General features: G+C 37.1%; 1 protein-coding gene and 1 long non-coding RNA gene across 2 annotated transcripts in view; one reads left to right on the plus strand and one right to left on the minus strand.

Moving 5' to 3' along the window:
* bach2b (BACH transcriptional regulator 2b) overlaps positions 1–21098 on the plus strand; it is a 135668-nt gene that overhangs the window by 7932 nt on the left and 106638 nt on the right. The window lies entirely within an intron of this gene.
* LOC115414603 (uncharacterized) lies at positions 1885–19481 on the minus strand. Its single transcript, XR_003934681.1, has 4 exons — positions 19413–19481; positions 13761–13765; positions 4323–4328; positions 1885–1895 (listed from the first exon to the last, which is right to left on the minus strand). It is a non-coding gene; the product is annotated as an uncharacterized LOC115414603 (long non-coding RNA).

The raw sequence follows: 21098 nt of genomic DNA on the forward strand, positions 1-21098 counted from the left end.
CTCCTGCCAGAGCTGGACCAACCTCACATATGGTCTTCACACCGAGGCTGTTGTTTCCCCTTGTTGGCTCGGTCTCTGTTCGACTCTGTGTTGTGATTCCTCCTTCTCCCACCATCCACAGCCGCCATGTGCACTGATAGAGCATTAGACCCTGGCTGACTCCCATCAGTCTGTACCCTTGTGAAAGAGCCATCATTACCTGTTGGTGGGTTGAGCCTGCCAAGAAACAATCAAATACAGAACACCTAGGGCACATTTCTAATTGGTCTATCTCAGGGATGCCCAACCCTGGTCCTCGAGGGCTACTGTCCTGCATGTTTTAGATGTATCCCTCTTCCAACCCACCTGATTCAAATGATAGGCCTATCATCAGGCTCTGCAGAAGCCTGATAATGACCGTCAGGTGTGCTGCGAGAGGGATACATCTAAAACATGCAGGATAGTAGCCCTCAAGGACCAGGGTCTGGCACCCCTGGTCTATCTTGTTTTGTTTTGTTTTTTCAGTCTTGTGTTGCCTGTAAGAAATAATCGGGATACGTAAATCATGTTGACACGTTTGATGATGTCCCAGACTCGTCTTAGAGCCTTGGGCTGAAACCTCCCCCATATTAGATCTGTTCACTGAACTGTTCCCGTGGTCATCTGTGGCCTTTCACCCCCAACAGGGCCTGAACCTGAGGATCAGAATCATGAAAGAAACACATGAACAAGGCTCTGTATTGAAACTCCTTTGGTTCATATAGTGCTGGCACTAATGACAAATTTTGTAACGACTAATAATTCAACAAATTTTTCGATTAGTCAACTAATCTAAAAGACTAATTTAAAGAAAAATCAAGTGTTTGTTATTTTGTTGTATCCATTTTATTTTGAATTGTGTGTGTAGGGGTGAAACTTAAGATGCTTACAAGATGGGGGGTTCTCTCTCTCTCTCTCTGAGGTACAGCTGTAGGAGCCAATGCCAGTGTTCTGTGACAGAACACTGAAGATTGTCTGTTTTGTTTGTGCTCTCTTTTAAAACTTGAAAGCTTTTGCCTGCTGTAGCCTACCTGTTTTATTTATCTGAAACAGTTGTATAATGTTCACATCATTCATGTTCAACCTCTGAGAAAATAAATCATATTTAAGTAAAAAATAACCTTCTGATGTCTTCACAACAAAGTTATGAGTAACAGAAAATTTAAGCTTGACAAAAATCGTGATTTGACTTATATCATGATACATATTGATATTGTGTGATATAAAAAAAATTATCGTGATATGATTTTTTTTCCATATCGTCCAGCCCTACTGCTGGTCAGTGTTGTCGATGGATTTTAACTGCAGACGAGGATCTGTGTAATTCCTGGATTCACATGCTACTGTATGTGGGAAAACTCAGCTGATCTGACTATACACCCAAGAATCACAGTCCAACAGGTTATTTCATACAGGTAACCTCTCCATATGAGCCGATAGTGAAAGGTTTCCACATATTTAAATTAAAAGGGATTTTTAAAAAGCACAGTGAAATAGGGTGTACTATGGAATTTTGGTTGGTACTATGTGGTAAAGTCAATAATGTAAAAGTGCTTTGGATACCTTGAAAAGTGCTATAGAAATCTAATCCATTATTTTAATTATTATTTGTGTCTCTGATTGTGGTACATTCACATCAGGTTGATGTGAAAGTGTTGATAATAAAATAATAATTATTCCTTTCATTTTTAACTAAGCAAACAATTTCATAAAAAAGTAGTGAAATAACAATTTAAAAAATTACGATCAGAGCAATATAAATACATGGTTATTGATATCAGTAACATGTCAGATGTCAGATCAGATGCCATTGTTCAATGCTGTGTGTGCAGTGAAAATAATCTTACCTTCTGCATCATTCTTAGATTCTGCATCCACTACAATAATGTTAAAGGCTGTTTTGTAAACCGTAGAATGGAACTGGTTCCCAGAACACCACGTTTTGATGTTTTGTGCCAAGGTCATTTTCCTCTGGTGGCTGATGGGAAAAAGAAGTGGTGCTCAGTCAAGCATGGTGGAATGTATTTTAAACAATCAGCGGATTCCTGATACAGAGGAGTGAGATCATTGTTTTAGAAGTAGTTTTTGTGGGGGGTGGTCTGTATTGGGACGACCCCTGCAGGCAGGACGTTATTGTCCAGAGCCTTTGGAAAGCAACACCAGGCCAGGTCAGAGGCCACAATTCCTCCCTGGATCAGTTTTATTTCTTTGTGCCACTTTGGAAAAACTAGAACCCCCCTCCCCCAAAAAAACAAAAAAAACCAAATATCTGTCTTTACAGATTAATTTAAGTTCAGTCTAAGTTTAACCCTGACATACGGTTAGAATCTGCACCATCACAGTATGGTTGGGGTCTACTTTGACCCTAGACTCCATTTAAAACAAGCTCTGATAGCAAATCTAATCTCATCTATAATGTATAAATGTTCTAATTTGACATGATTAAATGGCTGAGTGATCCTTAATTTAATGGTGCACACAGCAGGAATTGGAATTTTATGTTTATTTTAGGATTTACACAACTCATCAATAGAAAATAAAACTACAGTCACACAATATAATTCCATATTTTATCTGAGATATGTTAACACACCACCCATAATGATTCCATTCTGTTTTATAAATGTCTTAATCTGTTATTTTCCTCATGTTTTGGACTTCATGAGTAAGTGAGTGACATTTTTGTCTGGTAAACTGGATAAACATAAAGTTAATGTGATAATATGCTTTCATTGTCCTGAACACATTTGGTATATTTTTATTTAATTTAAATTCTTTCTCTTATATTTTACTAATCAACATAGGGCTGATGTACAAGTTTAGATCCCCTAAACCACAAACTGGTGCATCTAAAATCTCTTTGAATTAACAGTTTCCATTATTTATGTGAATTTTGAAAATCTACAAAAAGTCTACATTTTTTGTGTTATATTTGATCCAACAGTATATGAGGGTTAACAAAATAGATTATCGTCATTACTTCTAATCATTATCCATCTATGTTCCTTTCATTAGGAATTTCAATTAAAGGACCTTTAAGTGAAACATATTTATTTCCACTGTCTCCCAAAGATTTCCTTTGATCACTAATTTTAGTTTTTATTATTTCTGATACTACCAAATAAATTCTTCCAAAACATAAAATAATCTGGATTAGATTGTATTAGCTAGTGTTTCTGTGTTCCTTCCTGGGCTGTGATGTTTTTATTTAATCTTGGTAACATGCACTTGACTGCTCATAAAATGTTCTCTTGGTGGATTGGTGAATCCCACAAATCTACGGATATGAAGAAAATAAGAAAATATGTAGAGTATAAACAAAAATAAGAGAAAATGTAGAGTGTGAACAAAAATGAGGGAATGAGTGTTGGTGGATTTGTAGTGCAGAAAAAAAAATTACTAGGAATTTTCTTATGTATAAACTAGTGTCAGTTTTAAAATGTCAACAAAGCCAGAAAACTTTGAAACCAGGTAAAAACCGGAACGATTAAAACCAAACTAAAGGTATGGTTGAATGGACATAAATGATCGTCTGTATTGTACTTCAGTTTACTGTAAATGGTAAAGTCATACGTGTCACTGATGCTGTTGAAGCAGCCGAGTGTAAAACAGAGTGTGTGTGTGTGTGTGTGTGTGTTGTGGTTTGGTAAAGTTGTGCAGATGTAAAGGAGGTGGAGGAGAGAGGGCTGTTGCTGCTGGTGGATGGGGTGGGGTTTCGGGGGGTGGGTGGGTGACATCCTGTGAGACCAGCGCAGGTGGTTGGAAGTGGGGTGTGCGTGTGGTGTGTTAGTAGGAGGAGGGGGTGGTGGGGTAGAGGTGCAGTAATGTGCCCACTTCCTGTACCGAGCCCTGTTTTTCAATGTAAACCAGTAAATGTACGACATCAGCAGGATGAGCAGCGTTACCGTTTCACAGCAGGCAGCCATGGGTGGAGGTCCTCCACCCAGCCTTGTACTGTTCCAACCTGTGGTTTCTTTTTATTAATATGACACATTAAGGAGCAAGAAGGGAAAGATTAATGCGTCAGGAGAGAGCCTTGACCTGTATAATGATGGGTTTTCCAGTTGTTACACACACGTGACATTTAATATGTAAAAGTCAGTGTGTTCGGTTAAATCCATGAATATACTCTTCTTTTGGGACAGTAGTGTATGTGTGATGCATGTCAACCCACTTTATGACGATTCATCCTGCAAAAACCCTGAGTTCTCTGAGGTTGTGTTGACACTAGTCTGGTCAAAATTGCTCTGACCATAGAACGTGTTTTTGATCCAATCCCTCATTTTCTCCATTTGTAGATGAACAGATCACTTGACCAACCACTCTGTGTGGTTTTACAGATCTGCTTTATACATACTGCCTGTATTTACTGATAACATTGATGACTATTGAGCAGAACCACAGGTTTTAATCAGTGCTGATGCTTCTGTGTATATCTATCTATCTATCTATCTATCTATCTATCTATCTATCTATCTATCTATCTATCTATCTATCTATCTATCTATCTATCTATCTATCTATCTATCTATCTATCTATCTATCTATCTATCTATCTATCTCTCTCTCTCTCTCTCTATCTATCTATCTATCTATCTATCTATCTATCTATCTATAGTGTGTGTGTGTGTGTGAATTTGTTTGTTCAAATTCTTTATTTTCCTCTGTGAGATTAAAACAGAAAGACTGACAGAAAATGTTTGACGTTAGTTTGAAGTGAACAGAGTTAGTGTGGTTCCTCTACTGTTATTGAAATTTGTGTAGCTGTAACCTCAGCATGTCCTGTTTCTCAGGAGGCTCATAAAATTCAATTATGCTAGAAAATACTAGGAATGTGTATGTATTAACCTTTCCTGGCTTTGTTACATCTCCATACAAATATAAGTATCATGTTATGTAATTTTCCTGTATTTCCAGATGCTTTGAGTGCAGTTACAGTTTTGCTATTTTATTTTAGTTGTAGTTGCCTTTAAATCCTAATTTGAGCCATGGTTTACCTGATGGTGGTTGTGTGTCAGCCATGTATAACACGTAATCGGGATATTTTCAGATAAAGTCTAATGCATGTATTTCAGCTTGAGATTTCTTCTGTTGCAGGGTCACAGTGTAACTTACCAAAACTAGTCTTTTATGTTTGTCCTCTTGAAGATTTAGGCTGTTGTTGAAATGTTGATGGGTGTTTACTGACTAAACCTGTAGAGGTGAACAGATGACTGGGTAATGGACACGAGTTTTGACCCTACTATAACATATTGACCTGATACGATACAAATATATGATACAGACAAACCATTAATCATGTATGTGCTTTATATACTTCCATACTTATTTCAAGAATGAGGATTCCAAAACTGGAACAGAGGAATGAAGTTATTTGATTGTGTGTTACATGTTGTTGTTTTTTTTTTCTTTTTTCTTTGTGGTTGCTAGTTTTTCCTTCTTTTTCTTAAATATGTTATATATTTTTTCTGTTATTGTTTGTTAAAAATGATCTTCAGTTGAAATACTTTCAAATATTTCAACATATTGCTTTATTTCTATTTCTTCATTCTTTTTTCAGTGTTGATTTTTTTTTTTTTTTTTTATTGATATCATTTTCATTATTTGACTTGAATGTTCTACTTCTAGATTTATTAAATGTTCTGCTGTTTTCATGCCGTCCAGATTATTTTTTTGGAATTCTTGCTATTTTGCATCTTTTACAACATTTTTGTTGTTGCATCCTATTACATTGCTTTTACAGTTTACATAATTTTCATCTTGCTTTGTCTTTTATAAGATTTTTTCCTTGGTGCACCTTTAACAAATAATCTAAAAGTACAAGTTACTTACTGGTTTCTTAAACTTTCATTGAATGAAAAAAGATGTGTCATTTATCATGACAGTGGTGATTCAACATTCAAAAGATTCAAAGATTTTTTTGTCATTTCACTAGATACACAGAATAGCTATACAGAGAGAATTGAAATATCATTTCTCTCTCACCTTGTTAAATGGCATACTTGTAAAAACAAAGAGGTAAATGATATAGGTAATATTACTACATAATGAGTTCAGCCATTTCCAGAGAAATGAGACATGGCTTTATCACTTGGAATAGAATAGAATAGAATAGAATAGAATAGAATAGAATAGAATAGAATAGAATAGAATAGAATAGAGTGACTTTTTGGACCAGGTTTTTCAACAGATCGAAATATATATGTTAAGTCATATTTCACTCAATTTAACTTTGATAATGTTTTTGTGTTTTTATTATTTCAAGTTTAAGGTCAGGTACTTCTGCAGCAGTTTTGAGCTGAATTATTTATTCAATATTACAAACCATTCAATTCTAGATTTCAGGTCTTAACAGTTTGTAATTCTTATATTATATCTGTTATTGACTGTGTTCTTTTATTAAGAAGAGCCAGCTTCTGCTCAGTGCTTTTCTTCACTATGTGCTCAGATTCCACTTCCAAAGCCTTTCATACGAAGACAGAAAAGAAGAACGATGGCGAAACAAAGACAGACGGAGGGAAAGCTGCTGAGAGTGGAGATCAATAGTGTTGGATGTATGAAAGGCTGGAGGAGGCGTCCATTTAGATGGATTACAGTCGCTCTGCTTCCCTTTCATCTCACTCAGGAATTGGCTCTGGAGGGAAGGAGGCAAATTGGTTCCCATCATGCTTAGCAAGTGCTTAGGTCCGTTAGCTCCTGATAGCGGAGTCTGTTTGAACATGCTGCTGTATTTTCCTTCAGGACGACATACAAGATGAGCATTTATGTCGCGCTTTAAGCCACGGATCACAGTCATCTCCTCCCCCGACAACACGCGGAATGACAGACCAGAATGCATCACTTCATCTATCATCCCGATTCATCAGCGAGCCTGAAATCTGTACCGTTACGCTGCGTAACAGTTCAGGTCGAGCTGTTTGATTCTTATCAGTGTTTCTCTGTCAGCAATCAATGACAGTTAAACCAGAAAACTGAAGAACAGCTGATTTCACAATCATTTTAAATCTGGAAGTGACAGATTTCTGTAATCACCAACTCAGTGCATTCACACAAAACTCAGTTTTGCACAGAATGTCTATCGATTGTAGGAACGATGAAATGATGCTAATATTCAGATAAGGTTTTATTGATTTTATTGATTATGGATTTTGCATGAACAGTTCAACTCTATTTAGGATCATTTTCATGAGCTTTCATCTACATCTCATTACAGTGATAATAAGATGAGCATAAATTTACAACAACTTATTTTTTGTATGTTGAAAATGATGAAACCTTCTGTCAGTCTTCAAATGGCTCATATTTATGTTACTGTCAGAAGGAGAAAGAAACCAGGAAATAGTCAAATTTAAGAAACTTTTATCTTTTTTTTTTTTTGTTAGTAATATTTAGCCAAATATATGATGAACATATTGCTAATTGTCATGTTAAATGTTTCTTTCCCATTTAAAGGCATTTTGGTTCTTAATGACAAATAAACAACGTCATTTGTGGTTTCAAACTCCTTATAACTTCCTTTTACTTTGAGCATTTATAACCGCTATAATGATCAAATAAAAACAACAACACACTGAAACATTTAGTTGTGTTTTATATGACAATGTCAAAACACCATGGACTTAAAGACAAAAACAAGATATTCTGATACTGATAATTGCTTTAATGCAAAGCTCTGAAACAATAAATATCCCTATCATATTAATTTATTTTTTAATGTAGTTAATAGGTGATCAGAGCAGTTTTATCTTCATCCCATGGTCTTTATCAGTTCATGGATCTCCCATAAAAACAGAGGCTATTACTTACATTTTATGAATAAAACAAAACACTTTTTTGTCTGTTTAACAGTAAAAAGAAAACTATATATGTCATTTTAAGAGAAAGGAGAAAAGAATAAAATCTTTGTTTTTCAGAAACAGTCAATTGACTGTTTTACACTGAATGTATCATTGTTGTTAGGATTTTTAGATAAATTCAAAGGACACACAGTAAAGCCAAAAATCAGATATATCACCACATTTATTACCATCTGCATGTACAGCACCACTGTAAAAACAAGGATAATAATCAGGCACAATTGTTTTTAAGCATCACTCATTTACCAGCGTTTTTGTGAGTTTTCAAGAGTATTTTTGCCCAGTCATGGTTAATAATGAACTGTCTCACACGTGTCAATTAGGCCAAAAGGTTACAATCGCAGAAATATGCCCAGGACTTCTACATTTATTCCATAATCCCCTTATTTTAGTTATTGGAGCTAACATCAGTTATTTTCAATAATCATTTATCCTCTCCAGTTGTAAAAAAAAAAAAAAAAAAAAAAAAAAAAAGAAATGAAAAAAAAAGCTGGTTCATGTTATTATCACATAATATCAAATAATGATGTCCTGATCTGGATTTTTTTGCTTCCAATCCGATTTTTTTTACGGTTAGTTTTGCCGATACCGATCTGATACCAATGCTTTTTACTATTAAATTTAGATTTTATAACAGACATGAATTTCAGGCATAGGGTTAACATCAAAATAGCTCTTCCCAGCATTAAAATTAAATGCAACCAAAGTATTACCCAAAGGTGTTTTATTATGTTTCATAACATAACCAACAATGTTTTTTTTTGTTCTGTTTTTTTTAACAAACCTACACTAAGTCAAGTCATATAAAGAACCAAGTTCAATCCAATCCAGTATTTGTGGTATATTATACCTCTCATAAAAAACAAACAAAAAACTTTTAAAATAAGATTTTAAATATAAAAAAATAAATAATCAAGCAATCGGGTAACTTAGGTTTTACATATAAAAAATGAGGTAAGACTTAAAACTTTTATTCTATGGGCTCTACATTCAGTATACATTCAGCTTTCACATTCAGCTTTCTTTCAGCATTCACTCTACATTCAGGTTTGCCGCAGTCTTGTAGTTCTCATACTCAGTCGTGTGATACTTTTGTAAGTGACAAATCAAATTTGTTGTATTAAAGTGAGCCCTGATAGTCCCTCTTCACACAACTGCCAGTTTGCACATCTTGCAAGTTACTGCTTTACTTTCATTGCTTTCCAGAGAAAAGTATTCCCACACAGTGGACATGTTACATGATGTTTCATATTTACTTACGATAGCTGTTAAGCGGAACCACACTGAAAACTCATGTGAAAACTGGATCAGCCCGATCACGTTACTAAATCTGATCTAATCCAATCTTCTAAAAAATGCCAGATTGGCAGCCGATATCAATCTTTAGATAGATTGGGACATTCCTAGTTTAGAAAAGTATTTATTAATCTGTTTTAAATGTCAGATTGTGTGAATGATGATTTTTTCAGTCTTTGTCTTAGTATTGTGTTAGCCTGTTGTACCATTTGACCATATAAAGTGTAGTGAATGTGTTGGTCTAAAGGTGGCAGGTCCATGTCTGGATGCATATTTGTAGATTATAGGAGGGGGTTTGTTGTCGCTGCAGGGAACCCCTCCCCACACATCACTGATCTGCCAATCATGTATCCGACCTCATATCTTTGTTAATGACTGTGATGCAGATGCATCAGCATGACCAAACGCTGCCTGTGGATAATGGTTACACACCCCCATCAGCTGAACATGAAGGACCAGTGTGTAAGTACTAATGCTGCGCGACTTCCACAGGTTGTTTTCTTCTTCAAAATAGGACTTTTTTTCTGTTGGCAGGAAGGCTGTTGTGTTGGTTTTTTCCTGTTGTGGTTGTGCTGCTTAAAGACAAAGTAAATATTTTTCATAGTGAAAAATACTCAAGTTCAATTCAAGCTCTGCACTTTGCTTGAATTTCTAATAAATTAAATTAATAATTAAATCAGCAAATGTATGTGGATTCTTCTGTAAAGTAATGGGGGTTGTCAGTGAAACATTTCTTGACTTCACTGTCTGTTTCTTTTGTGATCTTAAGCAACTACAGAAAACCACGCTGTTCAAAAGTCATAAATTCTTGACAAAGTGTATTTCCATTTGTGACTTACTGTTGCAAAGGAAATAAAGCTTCCTTCTCTGACTTCCTCTGCAGGTGCATGAGTAAGGGCTATAGTTGACTTAATAATGTATGGTATTCAATCCAAATGTCATTCTGTCAGTTCTGTGCTGCTGTAAATCTTGCAATGAGCCTTTAACAGACAAATAGTTCCACTGGTTTATTGACAAAAGCTGTTCTTTGAAACAGTTTGCCTGTAATAACACACCCAAACGTACTGTCCCATCAAACATATGCTTGCAAAAGGGAAAACTGTGACTCTTAAGTGACTTGTTTCTCACAAATCTCTTCATGGCGACTCTCACGTGCTCTGCGTAAAGTTACAACTCTTATCCCTTCTTTTCTTACCGGTCGTAGCGAACACAAAGGTTGTCTTTGTCCTCGAGTCGTTAGTCTCATAGCCTGAGTTTGTGGCTTAGTTTAAGTAGTGGAGTTAAAGCTGTTGTAGTAGGAGTTGAAGTTGAAGTCCAGACCACGTGTACGGATGGCATCGCTGTGTCATGCCTTGAGAACACATGTATGTTTTCTCTCTACAAATACTAAGTCAGTCGATATATATCTATATCTATATCTATATCTATATAGAGATAGATAGATAGATAGATAGATAGATAGATAGATAGATAGATAGATAGATAGATATACAGGGTGGGGAAGCAAAATTTACAATATTTTGAGGCAGGGATTGAAAGACAGTGTATGACCAATTAGTTTATTGAAAGTCATGAGAATTTATTTGCCAAAAGAAAATTTACATAATAGAAAATGTTTTTATTCTATGTGTCCTCCTTCTTTATCAATAACTGCCTTCACGCGCTTCCTGAAACTTGCGCAAGTGTTCCTCAAATATTCAGGTGACAACTTCTCCCATTCTTCTTTAATAGTATCTTCCAGACTTTCTCGTAATAGTTTTGCTCATAGTCATTCTCTTCTTTCCATTATAAACAGTCTTTATGGACACTCCAACTATTTTTGAAATCTCCTTTGGTGTGACGAGTGCATTCAGCAAATCACACACTCTTTGACGTTTGCTTTCCTGATTACTCATATGGGCAAAAGTTTCTGAAAAGGTATGGATAATGGTGTTAGGTATGATTATGACATCAATATATGTTTGGTTTCAAAACAATTGACGTAGTGCCTGCTGAGAAAAAACAACTAAATGTTCATTGTAAATTTTGCTTCTCCACCCTGTATATATATATACTCCTTTTTATTGAAACCAGGCAGAAATTCCTGGAGGTTTCTTGTTTAGACTGCAGTGCAGAATCCTGAAATTAAGTGATTGTAGAAAGTACTTAAAGGGCTGTATTTATTTATGGACATTTCATTAGACTGTTATGTAACAACTTTAGACTAAAGAAAGGGACTATTAAATGTAAAAAAAAAATAGTGTATGGGCCTGGCCAAAGGAAAGTGAACATCAGGGTCAATTTCTTTTTTCTCTAAAACAATATTTTTGATTACTCAGCATGAAAGACAGATCTAGTTGATTAAACTGTGTTTCTTTAATTTGTACCTGAATTACAACTGGATATATAGGAAAATATATGAGAATACATGTAAATTAAGAACAGTAAAGGTTGTAAATGAATGTATACAGCATAAATTCAGAATGTAAATAGTGTGTAAATAAATATGTACAAAATATATGCCTGTGTCTCATCTTATATTTCATAATAATCAAATGCTATATTGATTGTGAATGTTATTTATTATAAAGAAAACTGGAGAAAGATGTGTATTAAATATAGTAATGAAACATATGTGGCCAAAGACCGATAAATTTATCAGTATCTTAAGAAAATCTTTGATTATTATTATGGTGCATCACATTGAACAAACGCCTCACTCCATTACTTTTTTGGATTCTCACTCCATTACCTCAAATTAATGTCTTTTAAAACTGAAATAAAAATTACATCAGTTTAATTTCTGGATATAATGTACTCTCATATATTAAGAGAAGTGTGGTATGCTAAATATTTGCACAGTCCTTGAGGAACAGCACTTCCAGGTATTTTTTCCTTGAATAATTGCTGTGTATTTTTCCTCACTCCGTTACTTTGTCAATTATGATAAATGTTTTTATTAAATATTTGGTTTTTATTCCTTAATGGCATGTTCAAGTACTTGCTCAGACCTACAATTTGAGCTATTATGGTTGCTGCTAAATAAATTTTTAAAAACAGGTATGGAATGATTAGTATTGCTGCACAGTGCTTTCGTACTTTGTTATTAATTTTGCCAGGCCTGTATGTAAAATATCTGTATCCAGCTAAATGTTTGCACAAACTCCTTATACCTTTGAATCAACTGTAACCATCTCATTATGATGGCCAGACCCGTTTTTCTGCTGTAAAATCAGGAGTTGTAAGAGTTTTGTGAACTCGCTTCCCTCTAATCTGGAATGAGCCTTTCAGCACCATGTGTTTTACAAAGCAGTCGAAGTCTGTAAGTTTAAGGGCTGTTGCTTGTTGCCGGGGTTTTTGTGAGGCCTCTGTGAAGTATCTGCCTTCAACTGTATGAGCCTGTCTGCCTGTCTCCTTCCCATGATGCACCTCCCCATCTCCAGCCTCCATGAGGCTGTGAAAGAAGCCATTGTTCCTGTCACTCTGAGGCATGTTGCTTGCACTTATGACAGAGTGGGAGAAATTATTCCCATTATTCCTCAGGAATGTCTTTGAATCAATTAGTTCTGTATGAACAAGTGCTGCTCTTTGATTAAGTATAAGGATAAAATATGACCATATTTACGTGTTTGAAACAAATAGCTGCTGGGCTAAGGTAATGTACTTTCATTTAACCTGTCATTTAAAGAAAATATATTGTCACTATACACTAATGCCTTGTTGATGCAAATTTCTTACCTTGCTGAGCCATCTTTAATTTCCAGAGGCAATTCAAATATTTGATTTACTGAGTTGACCGTGTTAACATTTTGCAAGAAGTCCAGTTGCTGTCAGGGCCTCTGTACCTCTAATTTCTTTTTTTTCTTTTCTTTTCTTTTCTCTTGGAGCTTTTGATTGATGTGCAGCAAACCCCAGTTGGAAAAGCTGCTGCTTCTCACGTGGATTTTTCCAGCATGATGTAATGTTTTAATGATCCTTATTGTCGTATGTTGTGTGCAGTGACATCAAAACAAAAGAATTATCCTCCCCCTGAAAAAACTGGTCTTGTCCGTCTTCTCAGGCAGATCATTTATGCTTCACATACCATGAGACCCTTTGAATCCCCAAAACAGGACGCTCTTTGCTTTGACGTGCGTGAGAACATTTGATTCTCTATGTTCTCAAGTTTTGGCCACATAAAATCCAAACAGAAGTGAGGTCTCAAGATGCAGTTTGCGCATTTGTAGTTGATCCATTTTTTGCTCTTAATCTAGAAGAGTGTTATACAGCACCACCGTGCAAGGTGTAAACCAAGAGGGCTATGCAGAGGTCATGAAACACTGGCCAGTCCCTCAGCGGTGGCTCTATTTTTAACCCTGCTGTATCACGTATCACCTCTTGCCATTTTGTTCTTTTGTTTGGTGAGGAAGGATATTTCGGGACACTCTCGGGTGTCCTGGAAGGCGAGGTGAGGTGGAACCGCTCCCTGACAATTGATCTTCCTTCCGCTTAATGTGTGTGTTTGTGTGTGAGGTGAAGTCCACGCCTGTGACCAACCTGTTGCACTAGGTTGAAAATACATTCTCCCCATTCATTAAGCCGGGCGGCCCACGCTGCTACCAGAGCTTTCACTACATCTGTATTTGTGGTCTGTGATGGGATCCAGATGGGCTGTCTGGAACACCCGTGCAGACCGCATATGAGCGTCACATATGGAAAACAGAAAAGAAATATTTAAAGGAGCCTTGCACCAGGGTCATGTGAAAATAAGTGATATTTGGTGTATTTGTTGTTTTATCAGTTTTTTTTTAAAGCTCTTAACATCCAACAGGTCATCATTGACCCATTTATTTGACCTGATGTACTTTGAGTTGCGATTTAGTAACATTCTATATAAAACTCAAAGATCTTCCTTTTAAATGAATATATGCCTTAATATATGCATTTGGAACTTACACTTCTTATAAGCCAAACTCTAAATTTAAGTGAAAGGCCATCAGAGTTTCCACAAAAAGGTGGATGTTGAAAGATTATATGTATCCTGAGTTTGGATTCTGAATGTGATTCAAAGTTCTCTGAAGACCTACAGTTCATTCGCTTTTACTCATTATGAGTAGAGGAGTTGTTAAACACTATTTTCCTGTAATTTTCACTCAGGTTAGGATTACAACAGAACAAGTGCCTTCTGTAAACATTTAAACGGTAACATTATTTTGTTCCTTTGTGTAACATATGGTTAAAACACAACCTAGACTACATTAATACAGATGTAGTTCACAGGTGCCAAAATACCAAAATCAATAATCAGAATTTGTGTGAAAGCTTTTCCTCACTGCTGATTGAATTTTTTTTTTATTTTTATTTTTTTTACTAAATTAAGAACAGAAGCACAGAAAGGTCAGGATCGAACTGCCCCATTTCAAGAATCACTTTTCCAAGTGGGTTTTAGATGCTGGTTTTTATTTGTACACATCCACACACATTTTCCTGCAAACCACATCTGACTACGGTGTCATTCAGCCCAAACATCCTGTCGTCGGTTCAGATCAGTGTCTGATCACACTCATGCTCCGTCATTTGAGGATGATTGCTTTGTTCACTTCTTCCTAAAGTAATGACCCTGGGAAGGGAAGTTTAAAGTCCTGTTTAACTGTTTTAAGAGGCTCATCTTGCCTTTCAAACAGTCCTGAAATGGTGGTATCCAAGAACCAACCATCTGTCAAATAGTCATTTTATAGTCACTGATATAAAACTCATTTTGGATGTTACATTTTACTTGCAAGTCAAATATCCTGACTATGTTACATGCCTTTGTGACAAGTATTTGAACAAATGATCACATTTCACACATTTTTAGTTTGGTCAATTAATTGATCAATATTAAATAACTAGAAGCACTCGGAGAGCGCAGACCTCCGCCAAGGCTGATCAGTGGCCCCCCCCGTGGGCCCCCCCACCCCCGATCACCACCAAAATTTAATCATTTCTTCCTTATCCCATTTCCAACAAACCCTGAAAATTTCATCCAAATCTGTCCATAACTTTTTGAGTTATGTTGCACACTAACGGACAGACAAACAGACAAACAAACCCTGGCAAAAACATAACCTCCTTGGCGGAGGTAATCAACAGTACTGGAAGAGCTAGCTATAGCTTTTTCCTTATCCATACTCTTGCTATTATATTAAAAATCCACCCCCTCTCATATTTAACTTGTTTATTGGACAAATCAACAATTTCAACCTAAACTGAACTGAAGAACTCACTCTAAAACTTCCAATGTGCAGCATGAGTAGTTTTGTCATGCAGTGACAACTGTCAGGCAGTGTCTTCAATGTGAAGTCCAGTTTCAGAGTAAAGTCCATACACTGCCCAAACCTGCATTTGTTAGGTTCAAAGGTGTTGCTATCTCTAAGGACACTTCTTAATCTTTGCCAGTGAAACACCCATGAGCTTCATCTGCTGCTGTGTTTGTTTGGGTGGGTTGGGATCCTCCTATCCTGAGCGTCTCTTCTGTTTTTCTCACATTTTTTTCCTGCTATGAAGCGGGAGTGGTGAGGGAATGCGCGTGGGGTGGAGTAACAGGGAGGGGGGAGAAGGGCAGGAATTCCACTCACTTGGCTCATCTTGCCTTTTCTGCCCCCACCCCTAACATGGAAAAAGGGGCTGTGTTGTTGTGTATCTTGGCTATGCATACATATCGTTGTTGTTAAGTTGAGCATCAGGGACGGGGAGACACTGCATGATGTGGCGACTTCTTTAGTGGGAGGAGCACCATCAGGTTCATTCATCTGCCTGTCAAAAGCCCCTTCTCTGCTTCTTATTTTTAGCCAAAATCCATCAAGCCTGACATTCAGGGAAATTTGAGCCAAGATGCAGGCAGTGCTTCAGGTCCCCTCTACCCCGTTGTTGTGCAGGTCAGGGCTCTGGGTTTTGTTGAGTCATATGAGATCATGTACACAGAAACACTGAATGGGGAGGGGGCTGAAGGCGGACAGGGTAAACTGAAGTGGGTGGGGGTTGAGGCCGGGGGCAGGAGGGCTAAAATCTGCCCTGGACCAGCAGACAGCAGACTGCTGCGCTGATAGTCTTGTATAAGGTAATGTCTAGCAGGCATGTTGGGGTGGGACTTGTGCACAGATTTATTTTAATACACTGGCAGTCATGCCAGGGGGAGGGGTGTTCAGCCCGCCTGCCCGTCCAGGAATACTGTCACACTTCAGACAAGAAGAGACTTTTTTTTGTAGACAATCCCACCGCAGGCATATAAAAACACATTGAACAGAGGCAAGTTTGAGCCGACTTTGACCTTTTAATCTGCATGATCACACTAGTGTGTTTTTCCTGCCCCTAAATGTTGCTTGCAGTCTTTTTCTTCATCCTGTCTTTATGTGGAGTAGCTCCTCTGACAGATGCATGTTTGGAGTTCATCGCCCTGCAGGGAGGTCTGGATTTGGCATGTCAGTCTGGTATTTAGCATTCAGGTGATACAGTATGAGTATGTCTGAACACAGGTAAAAACTACTGGGGATTGGTGCTTGAGTGGATATGATGAATGAGTTTAATTTTAACTCTTTTTTTTTCTTTCACCAAATTAGGTACAAAAATGCATTGTTTCTAAATTGCTTCTTCTTTTTACGATAAAGAATAAAATTATATGTTTGGTTGAACTACTTATGAAACATAAAATTTAATTTTTTCTTATCAAATAAATACACATCTTTCTTGTTTTGGTTGAGAAGGTTGCTGTATGGTGACAATGAAATCAAAGACTGCATGTTTCCTTAAACACCAGGACCTTCTTAACCAAAATGTTTTAGGTTTGTAAAATAACTTCATTGTTGTGTCATTTCTGTTGCGTGTCTTTGACTTGACTGGTCAAAGTTAGGACCTGTGTTTTCATCCTTGGGTAACACTATTATTGTCACATTTACACTACGTGGTACTTACTCGACTCGAGTCAACTTGGTCTTTTTGTGTTTTCATTATGTAAAAGAACCTGGAATCTGGTACCTGGTACTATTTTTTTTGTTATCTGCTCCGCCGAGGTTCCATAGCAAGGGAAGAGATACTTAAACATGACGTGTAAACACTGCAGACCATTGATTGGTCAGAGAGTTGACTCTGCGTCATTGCGTCATCAATGTCCGACCCACTATTTAAAAAAACTGATTTGGAAGTTTACAGTAAATATACCAGTAAGTTAATCTGCAGCCTGCAAAACTACACTTTGGTCGGTCGAGGAGGTTCAGACATTTTTGTCGTTGGTGGCTGATGAAAAAAATCTAACGTGAGCTTGACAGGGCAACATGCATTGAGTGAGTTTATCAGCACGTCTCTGAGCAGATGTCACGGACATTACCCATCGCGTTTCTATGACGTCCAGGTACTCTAAAGTCAGTAGTATCCTGTAATGGAAATGGTCTCCAGGAATAGTATCTGGTACTCGAGTCGAGTTGAGCCGCTTCCACATAGTGGAAACGTGGCATAAGTATGGTTCTGGCCAAAGCCCCACCACCCTAAAGTACAGCCCAACAGAGCAGAGAACATGGATGTGTGTTCTTAGTGTTGTTGTGCAACTGTAGTCGGGAAAAACATATCACTAATAATTGGATCTAAAGGCAATCTGAAGAATGGACCTGCTTTGGATTCTATCAGATGACTCTGTATTAGGGCTGAATGATATGGACAAAATTTCATATCTCGATATTCATGCCAGATATCTCGATATCAATACAATACGATATGACTACGGGTTCGGTGAACACCAAGCATTTTTCAGAAAAATACAAACATCATAATACAAAAGAATGTGGAAAGTGCAGTTTTATTTATAAGAACTCACTGCCAGTCATCAACATTAACATAAAGTATGAATAAATTAAATTTGTTGAGACTTCCAGAGCTGTACATGCAGGGCAAGCGCAGGGGAAATCTATATTGTTTATATCGTTGCTTTTTCGATAGTAATATCTTGAATGTTCATATCTAGATATCGATACGATAACGATATATCTTTCAGCCCTACTCTGTATCAGACTCAGTTTCACTATATCCAACAAGTGTGACTGTGTGTGACATTAATATCTGCATTCATTTCCTCTTTTACCACTTTTATCTTCCAATCATCATGGCAAGCATTTTATTTTTGGAATTATTTTTTTTAGAGGACAGTCAGGGGGATTAATAACTTTTATTGCTCATAAAAATGGCAGCATTCTCACAGGACATAAATCTTTTTTTTTTTTTCTTCAGTGTTTGTGTGTGTGTGTGTGTGTGTGTGTGAGGGTGTGTGTGTGTTCTTAAGTGTGTAGTAAACAAGGCATACACCGCAGTGGCGAAGCCTCCCGCCCAATGAAGGTCACACAAGATGAGAGTTAAAGACCAAATACACAAGGCAGCTTTAATGAGCCCTGTGTAAGTGTTATTTAGATTCCATTATAGCCGGTCTTCCCACCCCCGTTAGAGCTGTCGACAGGCTGTACATCTGCTGTCTGTGCATGTGTGACTTTATCTGAAAACTACATGCTGATTTGTTACTGTATATTCTACTATATGAGGAGAATCACTATACCGGAGAAAAAGGAGGAAAACAAAACCACATCTCTAGTGTCATTATTTTTTATTCTGTATGTCTCATTGCTGTGGAAAACTATACTCATTGTTCCTCTGCTGATTATGTCAGTGTCAAGATGCTTCTTTTGCTATAAACGTGGATGTTGTTAATTTTTGGGGGTATACAGGGTGTGTTCAGTGCCGCACGTACCCCACAATGAGTATGCACATTGAAAGTGAAACTTAAAATGGCAGGGCAAGTCTCTCATAACTTAAGACTTGGCTCCCACAGAGTCAGGCACACTTGACTCCATGGACATCTGTGCACATCAACCTATTCTAAATGTGAAATTGGTATGCTCGATTATGAAACCTCAAACATGCACGGGCTGAGTCCGTGCCACTCACGAAACAAACACAGTATGCGGATGTGTGTCCTCTACACACAAGTCTATCACGTTGTACCCTTAGAATAACGAATGTCAACACTACAAACCTGTTCTCTCAGCTGAAGAGACAGCATCCCAAACAGTATGAGAGTCAAGCTGAACTAGAAGACTAGCCACACCGCAGCCAGAGGCAACAGGTAGAGTTGAACAAAGGCAAACAACTTTAATGTAAGCATTTAGTAAAGGCACTCTAAGAGGAGCAAGTATGTTCCACATTGATCCTTTTTTGGAGTGCCTGGATTATTATTCTTCTCATTTTTTTTGGACTTCTTCCATCCACAACACTGATTAGCTATCAGTTGAAAAACCAGAGCTACCAGTCACCTGTTCTGGAAGCCTGGAGGATTATTTGAAATGGGCATTTCCTTATTGATATTTTGTTCTGTATTTTTTTTTTTTTTTTTTTTTTTTTTTTTTTTTACTTTTCATGTTTATTGAAAGCCACCTCAAAAACCAAGTGCAGTTTAGTTTTTATGTTCAAGGATGCACTTAATCAGAGTGTTGTTTACATTTTAATATGTTTATGTTCTTGCCACATGTTGTCAAAATTGCACAAACTAAATTAAAAATGTTCTGTAAGGTTCTTTGGCTAAATTATTTTTTTCTTTTAGGGCTGTGTTTTACATAGGGAAATTGTTTGGTTACACTTTTCAAAAACGTGCAAATTTGTCTCAAAGATCAGTGTAAAGAATTGTGATAAAATCAATAATGGGATTTTATTTTTTAAATATCATAAAATATTTTTGCCAAATCGCCCACCCCTATTGTTAAGCTACTTATGGAGAATTACCGTCAGACTTGGATCATCATGTTGGTGGACTTAAGACAAGCTTGGTGGTCTCACATTAGGTGGAGGTGGATGTTTTGGTCTGAGCTTTGGACTTTAACAAAAGAAACCACTGTGTATTTCCTACTTACAGTGCAAGGAGATAATTTTTTAATTGTTACATCCGTTACACATTTGACATTTAGCTCTAATTTTAAAAGCTATTTTAAAATGTGTGGTAAAACTATTAAAGGCGGGAAACCCATTATAACTCTGTTACCCCTTCACAGTTCTCTCATATACCTACTTTTGGGCCAGACTTGTAGTGATTTTCACAGGTTTTAATGTATTTTCTAATGTTCTGGAAGGACTAATGAGAACCATCATGTTAGAAGAACCTCATTTTAGACAAACTCCTCTTTTGGTAGACGTTCAGGATGACAGGTGAATTGGCTTTATTGCTGTGTGAGTCAGTAATGTGGTGACATGGACACCAGACCTCCCTTATTACCCATGGTTCTCACCAGTGTTTCACAGTGTGACATCACATATTCTTTTTAGCTAGATAGCCCCCAGGCATGTAAAATTTGCAATTACTTGACACTTCATCAAAATGTTATTGAGATGACTCCTCCAAAAGTGGTGTGATTCTCCAAACTTATGAGTTTTGTAAAGGATTTTGTTTCTTCTAAGCTACTGATGCATGCAAATTCCAACTGTGATGTCAAGACCAGATGCTGAAAGGATGCCCTTGGGAAAAAAAAGAAGGTGTAGGAAGTTTGGGGCTCTACCCATGGACCATGGGAACAGCAGAGATGGAAACACAAGATGAACAAAAGCCGATTTTCTTTTCTGTATATCAGAGTTTACTTACCTTCTGACACAGAATGGAAAAAGGGAGCCTGCTGAAAAATGTTCCGTAACATAGTGGAAGTTGCGGTCATTGTATCTGAGGGCCCGTCACCATGGAAACCATTATGTGGGGCAATTGGCGGTAGAGCACTTTAGAAATCTCCTTGGAATATATTAGTAGCTGCACAGGCCCCACTCTCCTCACCTTCAACCTCTCACCATTGTCTTGGAGCTAGTTTACTTCAAGCGCTGTTCTCAGGATTTCAGGACTTGGCTCAGGAATGTCCGACCAAAACAACCCAGCTGCCTTCGGCAGAGCTTTAAATTATCAAATAAATTCAAATAATT

Source organism: Sphaeramia orbicularis, chromosome 24 (genome assembly GCF_902148855.1).
Source record: "Sphaeramia orbicularis chromosome 24, fSphaOr1.1, whole genome shotgun sequence".
Classification (NCBI taxonomy): domain Eukaryota; kingdom Metazoa; phylum Chordata; class Actinopteri; order Kurtiformes; family Apogonidae; genus Sphaeramia; species Sphaeramia orbicularis.